We start from the raw sequence: 12822 nt of genomic DNA, 5'->3' as shown, positions 1-12822 counted from the left end.
CGATTGACATGACTGGACTTAAATTTTAATTGTAAGAGGTTGATTGTAGGATAAATGTGCGACGGTTTTTCTGCTATTATTAATACGCTGTTGAAATTCCACCTTTCGGTGTGAAGGACGGCAAACGAATTGGTTATTTATTTTTAATGAGTGAGGCTGTGATGGTGAGTGTTTTAAGCTTGTATCTTTTCATCATTTTTAAGAGTTATGCTATTACTAATTCTGATATTAATAGTAATTTCCATACAATGCCTGTCGAAATATATGATAGGTTTCAAAAGCATGAAATTACCCCCTGAAGGAAACTTTATCGAAAATCCTCTGGCCGTTTAATAACTGCAAGTTTTAATGTTTTGGGCTGGGAGATGCTATCATAAGATCAATATTATGTTGCCACTGAAAGTGGTTTTTCTTCTTTTTCTTTCCCGCCACCTATAGGCGAGGAATAGTACAAGGTGCGAAGTTGATGTGGGGTCCATTTTAGTTTGGTGAAGGCGTCGCAGTTAGTGAAGTCCTGCGGAGAAGTCCACGTGCCGAAAAATTATTTCGAAGAAAGGCAATAATATATTTCTTATATTGTATCTCTTGATATTTGGCATCAGGTGAGTAAGTTTTGCATAAATCACTAAGTATAGTTGTATAACATATTAATATATATTGGAGTAGCATTTTGTGAACTTAGCAATGTCGCCAAATAGCTTGGTTTTTTTGTTAAACCTAATTAGGCTTACAGGCTTCGTTGTCTGAAGCTATCGGATAACGTGCCATTGCACTCAGAAGTCTGTTTAAGCTTTGGATTTTATTCGGAAACCTTACATGTTAACTTAATTGAAGCGAAAATTTATAATTTTTTTGTTTTTTTTTAAATAAAATGATGTTTTTGATTGAAAAATAATTTTCCCGCTTCAATCTTGAAACGTTGTGGAGAGATGACGAATCGATTTTTTGTTCCAATTTTTGTTTTCTTTTTAAGGTTTAATTTGATGTATGTAACGTGAAGAACATTAATTTTAGTTTTGTTTGAAATAATTTATTCGTAAGTCGTTAATTGTTACTTTTAAGTATTTTGCTTTAGCATTCAGACCGTTGGCTTTCTTTATCTAAATGAGCGGCCAAGATATCAGGCAATTTGCACAATGCCGGAGCAGATTTTTGTAATGTCCTTATTACAGGTACTGTAAATGAAAGGTCTATTGCAGTGAACATGGACGCCATTATACGCAGCTTCGCGTGAAGAATACGCAGTATTTGAATGTACGCAGTATTTGAATTCCTTTTTATTCCCATTAAAAAAGGTGATTGGAAACTATAATAATTCGATTTTTTGCATCTAGGTAATGTTCATAAATAGATAATAGGTAATTTTTATGTATAGATAGTGTATTAAATTTTTATAAATCGCAAATACATTGAATTAGAAGTAAAATAATATTAATTAAAATAGCAGCACTTGATTTAGCCATCAATTAATTAAAGCGACAAGACTCAGTTCTTTTTTTTCTTGACTTATTTTTTTTAACCTGCCCGCCGTTTTCCTTTCATGCTCAGAGTAACGTCCTGATGCACTTTTTAACTAATTATTAAAAGCATTGGCCGTAACTGAGAACTTATTGATAACAATAGATTGGGCTATTTTGGTTTGGATAAGGTCTGGCCACTACTTTTTAATGGGCTAAGCAACAGATAAAAAAAAAAAAAAAAATCAAAATCGGAATCGTGTGGTAGTGAATAAGTTGTAATTAAGTTGCCGAAGAATGTGAATTTGTGGAATGTGCAGTTGTGCGTTGCTTTAATTGCAACAGTCAGAATGTAACATAGTAATGAATAAAGACAATATAATGCAGGCCCAGATTAATTTCAACTGTTGCAGTTCTTTGTTCTCTGTTCGTCTTTGTTTTCCATATTGCGTTCCTGAAAGCTTAATGCAGAATAGTGATAATTTTCACTGGAAACGGTCCTTTAGACTGGATTAATAGTGAACTTAAATTGAGGTCTTTCTGATCTTTTCAGTAGGACAGAATGGTCCAAGGAAGCAAGTTATACAGAAATTTTTTGCTACTCTTCTCTTCTCTTCACGTCCAAGGAAGCAAAAGTTATACAGAAATTTTTTGCTAGTCTTCTCTTCATGTCCCTAGTAATAAGTTGGACGCTTTTTAAATTTATTACAGAACATGAACTGTTCATTGGATTTTAACTTTTTATGCAACTAAAAGCCTTCTGCGAAAATTAATGTTAATTGTTAATTTAGCTTAAACACTTTCTTAAACCAATGCAATGAAATGTTTCCTTTGTAAATTGTCAATCGCATTTTACATTCTGTTGATAAATGCTGATAAATAGCATGGGGGTGGGAGATGGTTGAAACACTTATTGCCGTTACATATTGGATATGTATATCTGATTATGTATGTATGTACTAAAAAAAGTACCATTTGATGGTAAAGATTCAAGGAACTTTGAATTTTTTTTTTACACCAAAATAAAAAAGATTGAATAGTGACCATGTGAATTTTAGTATTGTTTCATCACAGCTTTTTATTTTCAAGCTGCAAAATCCAAGTGGAAATATGGCTGTAAAAATTTTACTAGCAGGATGTAAATAAAATGCTACTACACTAGTGGCCAAAAGTGTGGAAAAAAAATTGAATTTTTTTCTGAAATTAAAAATAATGGTACTAACATTTATGACAGTTATAGATTTTGTCACATGACCAGTGACTTCAAGGTTTGAGCAATCAGAGTGCATCTTCAATGACTGACTACATGTGCAACAATATGCTGTAAAGCATAAATAGCTGATTATGTAGTGATTCTATACCATATATGTAAAACATGTGGGCTGCATGTAGCACACCAGCAAAAAAGCTGATCCTTGAAAATAACTTAAAAGAATATGAAATACAATAGTTTACTAATTCTATATAATAATATTAATTATTTAATTAAAAATTAGTCATATTGAAATTTTATTTTTTATTTGTATGCACTTTGGGTCTGAATTTGACTTGTTTAAATGTAACATTTGAAAGGAAACAGAAGAGATGGCCACCTTTTATGTCATCTCACTCTTTTATGCCCGTTTCATTTTGCAACATGTTTGTACATGCAAAGCCTTTTCACTACCTACTGCAATAAGGTAGGTATCTGTACGGTTGTACATCGGCAGACTATTTTTCTTCATTAAAAATTGATTTTGTGTAGGGCAGTCTGGAATGAATTGTGTATTATGTCTTTAGTTAAAGTAGTATGTAATATATGTTGTCGAACCATAGTACCAGAAGAAATATGAGCTACCAGAGTGAATAAAATATTGAAGGAGAATGTCAGTGTTCTCAAGAGAAATGGGAATTACAACTTTTTTGTCAAAGCAGAAAATAAAATATGCCGAGAGTAGCATTTATATATTTTATTTTTAAATAAAATTTATAAATACAGTCAAAATACTCTTTGACTGTTCAGACTTACACTGGTTAACATGTAAAATGTTACAAAAATGAAAATACCCAATCTTGACTAATTTTATGGTGCTGAACACAAATCTTGTTTGGCTCTTGTTTTCAAATTACAGTAGAGGCTTCATATTAGCGAGTTATTCTACATTATCAATTACAGCTCATGGCAACGCCGCAGTTTCAGTACCACCATGCTCTTATGTGATGATAAGTTGTCACTTCAAATGAGTTAGTCTTCAAATATGTTGCAGTAATCCTCAGATGTGGCTAGAGACTAGGTGATTTTTTTTTTTTTTTTTTTTTTTTCAGTTAATGGTCCTCTGTGCAATTCCTACTTTTTGCACAGTGTTTGTGTTATGTATGAATATGCCCCGTAATTGTGTGAATAGTCTTGGGTGATTTGTGTTACATGTGAAGTCATGTTAGCTTCAGGAAAGTGTCCCTTAACTCAAACCATGAAAAAGGCCTACTTTTAAAGTAAGCGACCAGGACAAGAACTGGCTGCACTACATGTTCATTAAAACTCGTGTGGGTGAAACAAAAGGCACGTTTTATGCTTTCTGCAGTGCCCATGATGTGGAAGGAGCCAATAAATCACCTCACACTGTTACTTGTCTATGGTGCCTCCTGTTCAAGTAGTATTAGCAGAGGTGTGAGGAAGCCTATGGCTTATGTTGCACCAGTCAAAAAAAAAAAAAAAAAAAAATTTAAAAAAAATAAAAAGAAAAGGAAATAGACAATCTATGCATTTCCCTCCTCCCATAGGAGGAGGGAAATGCTGACCTTTGAATTTCCCCCAACTGTCTAGGCTGACAGTTAGGGGAAATTCAAATTACTGGAATAAGATACCTACATCAAGAACTGGAATAAGTAGGTATTATTCCAGTAATTTATAATTCTGGCTAAAAGAAAGCTATCTGCAATCCAGTCTAAACATCTCCCCTGTAACTTAAATTTATGGCCCCTACTTCTAGAATCATTTATAACTGAAAATTTTGTACTCATTCATTTTACTTGAAGTTTAATTGAAGGCAAATGAAGTTTAACATTGACAAATGTAAAATTACTACATATGGGAAGCAGCAACCCCAGAGTGACGTACCAACTCTGTGGTACTACGCTGACAGGGGTGCCTCTGTAGCCAGGTGGGAAGGAGCACCAGTGCGTGGCACACGCTTCTTGATTAGACCGGGGTTCGAGCCCCCATCACCACCAAATACGGAGGATGCGGAAAGGTCAGGGAATGACCACCGCATATTCCTGGAGCAATATGGCCTTAGTTGCTAATGCTCCTAAAAAAAACAAAAAACAAAACTACACTGACAGTGGTAGAGAACGAAAAGGACCTGGGGTAATTGTGCAGGCAGATATGAAATTTTCTGAGCGGTGCAGACTGTCTGCAAGAGTAGCTCATAGTGTCTTGTCAATGATATACAGGAATTTTTCTAGCAGGGATAAGGAGGTGATTATCCCCTTATATAAGGCAATGATCAGGCCACACCTTGAATGCTGTATACAGGTCTGGAGGCCTCATTTTAAGAAGGATGTAGAGCTGTTGGAACGAGTACAGAGAAGGGCAACAAGATTAGTGAATGGAACAAAGGGTTGCTCTTACGAAGAAAGGCTTAAATTTTGCTAATTACAGTGTCTGGAGACTAGGTTGATGTGTATAAAGCCTTAAATGGTTTGAGCATGCTCAATGCTGATGGAATTTTTCCTCTTGCTCAGAATAATCATTTGAGAGGGCATAAATTCAAATTGAGAAAAAGACAGATGTAGGGTAGAGTAGATGTACAGAAGTTTGCCTGTAGCCAGTGGTTGGTTGGTTGGTGGAACAGACTTCCATACTTTGTTGTGTTGTTGTGGAAGTTGATAGCCTAAATAAATTTAAGGCTGAGCTGGACAGGTACTTGGAATGGAGGGGTGAAATGGGAAGTTTTTTTTTTTTTTGGCTGATGCTGCGTAAGCTTGCTTTCTTGCATCATATGCCTCCTAATACTTAAACACCTCAATCAAGTCTCCTCTAAGGTGTCTAGTTTCCAAGCTCTGCAACCCACATATTCGAAGTCTTTCCTCGTATGGAAGCCCTTTTGCCGATCTCACCAGGCAAGTTTACCAGTCTTTGGACCCTTCCAGGAAGCCCAATGTCTTTCTTTAGGTGCGGTCTCCATACTTGAACATAGTATTCCAAGTGTGTTGTAACAATAGCTTTATATAATGGTATTATGATGTCCTTAACTCTACTTGCAATTGTTCAATAAATCGATAGAACACAGTGGGCCTTCCTTGCACCAAGTGTATGTTATTTTGGGGTTACCCTAGGACCTTTTCATTCTCCACTATCCTGAGGTGTAATACCTTATACTTTGCTGGATTAAAGCATAGCTGCCATTTTCTGACCATTCCTGAAGTCTATCTAGGTCACTCTGAAGAAGCTCTGCTTGGTGGTGATCATTAATTACTCTACCAATCTTTACATCTGTAAATTTAGACATGCCCACTACTCCATCTGTCATTTATGAAAATCAAAAATAGTGGTCCTAATACTGATCCTTGAGGAATGCAACTTCTTACATCAACCCAACTGAGGAATAACCATTTATCACAGCCTCCTGCCCTGAAGCAATTCTGCTATCTGTCAAAAGATTTTCCCCTGTGATTCCAACCTGTTCCAGCTTATGTAAGTAACCACTCATGTGGGACTGCATCACAGGCTTTGCTAAAATTCAAGTAAACAATTTTGAAATTATTTTCTAAATCCAGCTCCCTGTCAAAATAGCTAACCAGATTAGCTAAACATTTTTTTTTTTACCTTCCCTAACTTTAGTAGGGAAAAACTGCATCATTAATTTTTTTACTACTAAAGTTACTGACTGGCCAGTAATTTCCCACTTCATTCTTAGAACCATCCTTATGTATTGGAGATACATTGGCACTTTGCCACTCCAACGGAATCACTCCCAAGTCCAGTAGTCCTCTCATAATTAGTCTCAATGGTTCAATGCACTCAACTTTCTGCTTCCCTTAAGATTATAGGGTATATGCCATCAACCCCAGGAGCCTTACTGGCCTGTAGGTCCCGAAGTTTTTTCATTAAATGAACATGTGAAGTATCAACAACATTAATTGCATTTTGTTTTCAACTTCAGTCCCATAATATCTCATTGACACAAAGGGTTTTTCTTATGTAAATATTGATGCAACTTCAGCTGGGGTTATGTAATACTATCCCACATCCATTACATAAGGTCTGATTCTGGGTCGTCCTTCTCTTTGCATTTATATATGTGAAGAATTCCTTATCCCCACTCTGCCTGCAATTTCTCCTAATCTACTTTTGCCAACCTAACCTTTTCTGTGGCTACTATTACAGATTGCTTTGTAGCTGTTATACTTCAGTACTTTTTATTGCTTTCTCATGCCATCTTTCTGCCCAAGTAATATGGCACTTTCATTATTCATCCAACTTGGAATCTTGCTCATGGAGTATTTTTTTAATGGTATTTACACATTCAAGGTTTCTGTGATTAATGTTTTAAAGGTATACCATAATTCAATTGTATTTCCTCTCTGCGCGATATCTTCCCAGTTAATAAAGGCCACATAGCACCTTAAGGCATCAATTTCCTTTTCTGAAGTTATAACCCATTCTTTTGCCCTTAACTACTGCTACCTCTCTTTATGTCCACTATAGAACTCCATGATCACTTCCTGTTCCTGTACTGTCAGCTCCATTGTCTGGTTAATGGGGAAAGATACTAGGGAATACTTTCCCTGACATCCTAATACAAATAGGAATCATCTAGTTGAGTGCTGCTGAAACTATCTGTGGTGAAGGACCAGTTCCTTTTATTTCCAATCTGTTGCAGACTGGTAATTTTGTAAAATACAGTTGTCATGGACCAGTAACATCCATAATGAATTTCCAATTCGTTGCAGACTGGCACTGGTCTGTGGACCACACTGTGTAGCACTGATCTAGATGATTTAAAAATTGTCTGTGTTGAGTTTCCTACCCATTTTCTGCAATCACTTAGAGGAAACATAAAATCGCCCATAATAAAAAGGATAACAATCAAGAAAAAGTGACGCTCCCAAATATAACATCTGCAATTCGTCGCATGCCTCATGGTGAAGCACTACATACTCCTGAACCACCTGACTGTTTTTCTGTACACTCATGATAATGAAGAAATTATTGAACATCACAGTTTCTGTACACAAAGAAGTCTGGTCTATGTTAAGGGATCCACCATTTTGTCAAAGCCCTTATCCTTCTGAACCAAATAAAATTGCAAAGTGATCTTAATGAACTCATCAGGGATCTCAAACTGCTGAAGAATACGGCAGCGCTTTTGTCTCGAGGCTACAACAGCAGAATCTTCTAGATCAGTGTTTCTCAATCTTTTTACTCTCGTGGCACAATTTCCAATGAAGAAAAATTTCGCGGCACACCCTTTGAGAAACACTGTTCTAGATAATGCTGTGGAAGTGATAACATTTCGTACTTAAAGACTGATAAATTCTATCAAACAAAGTGAACCCACTTTTTGTGAGGATGTTGGTCTAATGACAGCAATGAATGTGAGGCATGTTCCCAAATAATGGAGACTATTTATAGATGCTTCTAAGGTTAGCAGACTCACAATGGAAATGCCTCCTTCAATACGTCTTGTGTATGCTGTCCACAAAAAAGGAACATATGCAAACAGAGAACATCCTCTTAAGGTGTACACTATCAGAAGTACGAGTGACAGATATGTGGAAATTTTAATGTACTCACCATTTTATTAGGACTGCAAAAAGGTTATGCCATGTATGTTGCTTTCTCTGTGAGTGAGATAGTTGTGCCAAGGATATGAACTATGAGAAAAGGAGTTGGCCTCAGTGAAAATTATAGACATCTAGAATAAAGAATGTAGCATTTGAACCTCTGGTAGATCCAAATAAAGTTTTGCTTCCACCACTCCACATAAACTGGGGCTCATGAAAAATTTCATGAAGGCTTTGGAATTGAACGGTCCTGCATTTGCATATTTACAAGAGAAATTTCGTAGACTCAAAACAGAGAAGATTAAGGCAGGTGTTATAGGCGCATAAATAAGGCAACTTTTCAAAGATGATCGGTTTGAATGTGCCCTTAATGATAGTAAGAATTCAGTGTGGAATGCCTTTTGAGATGTTTCGATCAGTTTTCTAGGAACTGTTAAATCTGGCAACTACAGGTAGCTTGTGGAAGAGTTTGTTACTTACAAAAAAACTTGGGGTGCAACATGTCATTGAAGATGCATTTCTTGCACTTGCACCTGGATTTCTTCCTGACAAACTGCGACAAACATGGCGAGCGATTCCATCAAGCAGTGATGGAACAAAGATACAAAAGCAAATGGAGTATCTGCCACCTTAGCTGATTGTTGGATTGTGAGAAGTGATGCTCCTGAAGCTGAATAAGAGTGAAAAGTGTAAAGGACCCATGTTTGCTATAGGTATGTTAGTAGCTACATCTTACTGCCATATAAATAAAAAAAAAAAAAAAAAAAATACTTTCTATAAATATTAAAAAAATACTTTTTTTTTGTAAATGAGCCCATCTGCTATTTTAAGCACTATTTTGGTGTTTGGCATCTCAAAATCTATTCAGTAAACTTCCTTTCATGTCTGTGACAAGGTATAACCCAAGATTTGTTTAGTGTTATTGTAAAAGCACTGATACCTGTAACCAAGTAGGGAAGAAAGTACTTAGCAGGCCATTGTTATGATCTACTAACTAGGATGGATAAATTATTGGTCCTGACCTTGGGTGTGGGGGTACCTCTAGTCATCACCTATGATAAGGTGAATTTTATATTCTAGAGGGTTCAGGCCAGTTTATGAATTCATTGTGGCTGCATAAGTATTGTTATTAACCCTTCAGAGCTTACTCTTTTTCAGACAAGAATGCTTACTTTGGATCTCATAGACCCAGTATATTTTAATTAAGGTCGTAAGTTTGAAAATGAATTTAGTGCTTTATAAAACATTTAACTTGCTAAATCATGAAAAAAGAAAGGTTAAACCAAAGCATTTCACATTAAAAAAAATAATATAACTCAATTCCTATGAAGAATACAAAAGAAATTATTGTGAAAATAATTCAAGCATTTCATAACACAAATTTATTTTAAAATTCAATACATAGAAATAAAAATTAATTTGTAAAATCCTTATTCGAGCTCACAATTATACTCGAAGCATTCGTTGCACAAAACATTGACATGTTCTAAACAAAGGAAACATTTTGAGCAAAAAATATTGCATATTTCTGCCTTTGATATTGGTAGCATCTTCCTAGTTTTTGACCTGTAGGATGCTCTCTCTTTGTAGTCTTTCCCACGATTTTAGATAGTCTAGATCTTAAAGGCAGTCTTGGATTCTGGCCTTGCCATGATATGTTCATGCACAAGTTCAAGATACAAACTTGTCAGAAAATGCCTGTGTCATTGCTGGGTTTTTATTTTCATAATGACATCAATTAATTCCAGCAACATTTAGTAAGCTGTAGAATACAACCTTCGGCCACCTTCTAGTATTTCTTGCACAATTACAAAGGGTACTAGGAAAGTTTTGCAATATGACGCAACAATGAATCACAGGAAGCTGCTTGTTGCTTCATGTTGAGACATGTTCATACGTGCATAGTAGTCGCCGCGCCAAGTCAATGGGCTCAGTTATTCATTAGTAGTGAGAGTGTCAAGTGCTTGCGATGGCATCGTGGTCATGAAATGAGATAAGGACAGTTTTGCGGTATAATTTCGTGCGTGGTTTAACCATAGACCAGTGCTTAGAAGAAATGACTCTTGCACTAGATGATGATTGTCCACATCGTACAACGATATTCAGGTAGTATAGAGAATTCCAAAGGGGAAATTTCACTCTGGAGGATTCTGAGAGGCCTGGAAGGCCACGAACGTCAGTTACGGAGGAAAACGTTACTGCTGTGAGGAAAATGCTTGACGAAAACAGGCGAGTGACCTACCAACAGATAGAGGATACTTTGGGCCTGAATGCACCAGCAATTCGTTCGATTCTGCAAGATCATTTGCACGTGAAGAAACTTTGTTCTCTCTGGGTGCCGCATGAACTGACTGAAGAGCAGATGACACAACGTGTGACTTGGTGCCGGGAGATGTTAAAAAAGTTTGATAAGGGACAATCTCGGTATGTGAACAACATCGTGACAGGTGACGAGACTTGGCTGTACTATTACGATCTGCCGACCAAGGCTCAAAACAAAGTTTGGGTCTTTGATGATGACGACACACCCGTAATTGTCAGAAAATCCCGATCTGTAAAGAAGAAAATGATAGCTGTATTTTTCAAATCGAGTGGAATTGTGGCACGTGTTGTTTTGGACACGCAGAAGACAGTCACAGCTAAGTGGTATACTGAACAATGCCTGCCTAAAGTCATTGGATCTATGAAGAACCTGTGGCCAAAGTCAAGAATGGACACCTGTTACCTCCATCACGAAAATCCTCCAGCTCACCGCGCCAAAGCTTGCACCGAATATTTGACCACGACAGGACTGAAACTTCTCGAGCATCCTCCCTACAGTCCAGACCTTGCTCCCTGCGACTTTGCACTGTTCCCACATGTGAAAATGAAGCTAAAAGGGAGACGGTTTTCCAGTGATGGGGACCTTCTACGAGCTTGGGACAACGAGTGTGCTTTACTCCCTAGTGAAACTTGGCAGAACTGGTTTAAAGATTGGTTTCGGAGGATGGAGAGGTGTATTGAATGTAGAGGAAATTACTTTGAAAAAATTAAATAAACAAAGCTGTATTGCAAAACTTTCCTAGTACCCTTTGTATATGTTGAACACATTTGATCAGTATCAACTCTGCCTTTGGTGGCAATATAAAATGTTATTATTTCAGGTTTATGTTGCTCTCCTGTGTTCTCATCTACCTTGTAATTATGTAGAGTAGAAAGCAACAAGACTTTCTTTTTTGGTATGTAAGAAACCAAAGTGCAGTTAACCGGAAAACCAAATAGACTTGTCTTTTTTTTTTTTTTTTTTTCTGAGGAATCTTTGTTCTTTGTCAAAGGTTCCAACTAATGTTAGCTGGTGAGAAATTAGCATTTTTTGTTTTAGCATATTATTAGCATAATATTATGCTCATATTAGCATAACTAGTGAACCAATTGTCTACAGTTATGTTTCTATCAGTTCCTGAAATTATTCTGCCCAGCGTTCAACGACATTGCCAGGACTATTACTGATTTTATATGAGCCATCTGGTTATGCTCCATTTTACTTGGGTAAAACTTAGATGCATCTACTAAACCAAAAATCATAATCCTATACTTACTTGGTTTACTGGGGATATTGCCTAAAGCTGCACTATCAGAATGCTTCAAGATGCTCAGAATGCTTCAAGCTATTTGTCACCTGTTACGTATTCTGACACTGAGTGGGTATTCTTACAGTTCTGCACAAATATTTCAAATGCTTCTCTAATTGGTGCAAGCTTATCAATTTTTTTCTTTCATTTCGAGTAGCTTTATCTTCAAATCTAATACATTGTAAAAGAAATTTGAATCAAGGCAAAGACATAACCAAGCGAAACAATTTAACCCCTGTACCATCTGTTGGCTACAGATGGTACAGGGATTGAATGGGTTTTTTTTTTTACCCTCCCTGATTTGGGAAATCTATAAACTACATAAAGTCAGTTATAGCCACTTAAATTAAGTCATAAAATTGAAGTTAATTACATAAATAAATCATGATTAAGATGCATTTAGTGCTAAAGCCTCAAGCTGTGAGCAAATTTAGACTGCATATAGTCCTGAAACGGCACCGTTTCAGGACTATTTGGCCCTTCTTTGGTGGGTAGGTAGGTACCCAAGTGATGCAATGATGGCAAAACAGTTATGAAGTATAACTCCCCAATATGAGAGATGCCTGATGGTGTATGATGTATTTAGACTAAGATGCATTTAGGGCTAAAGCCTCAAGCTGCGAGCAAATTTAGACTGTGCATATAAAGTGCAATAGCATCGTTAATACACAGTCATTTCTGAATAAACAGAATATTTTTAAGGCGGCATCGAAACGGTGCTGTGGTACCTATCTGAGAATAAGTAACATTAGTCTTCTCCTTAGGTGAAGCGATGTTGTCCTACATTGTGCATAAAAAGCTTTAATTTTGAAATAAATGCTGAAATTTGAGTTTTTGCCTTATTTACGATATAAAAGAGTTGCATCTTGTCCTTGTAAATAAGTTCATTGAGTTGAATCTAGTAAATAAATCTGCAAGATATGCAATATCAAGTTTTCATCTTCTTGAGGTCATTACTAAGGTTGTTCTTATCTTCAAAAAACTCA

At 36.4% G+C, this 12822-nt stretch overlaps 1 protein-coding gene across 2 annotated transcripts in view; it reads left to right on the top strand.

Moving 5' to 3' along the window:
* Window positions 1–454: 454 nt before the first annotated feature.
* Window positions 455–12822, top strand: part of LOC150080689 (uncharacterized) — a 75378-nt gene continuing 63010 nt past the window's right edge. For both annotated transcript variants that reach the window (XM_090381751.1, XM_090381750.1), the window contains exon 1: window positions 455–602. The gene's annotated coding sequence lies outside the window, so the exon portion shown is untranslated. The remainder of the gene's footprint in view (window positions 603–12822) is intronic.

The sequence above is a fragment of the Mastigoproctus giganteus genome, chromosome 9 (assembly GCF_048544385.1).
Source record: "Mastigoproctus giganteus isolate SK-2022 chromosome 9, ASM4854438v1, whole genome shotgun sequence".
Taxonomy (NCBI): Eukaryota; Metazoa; Arthropoda; class Arachnida; order Uropygi; family Thelyphonidae; genus Mastigoproctus; species Mastigoproctus giganteus.
Note: the sequence above shows the minus strand (reverse complement) of the source record. Positions and strands in the feature narration are given on the sequence as shown.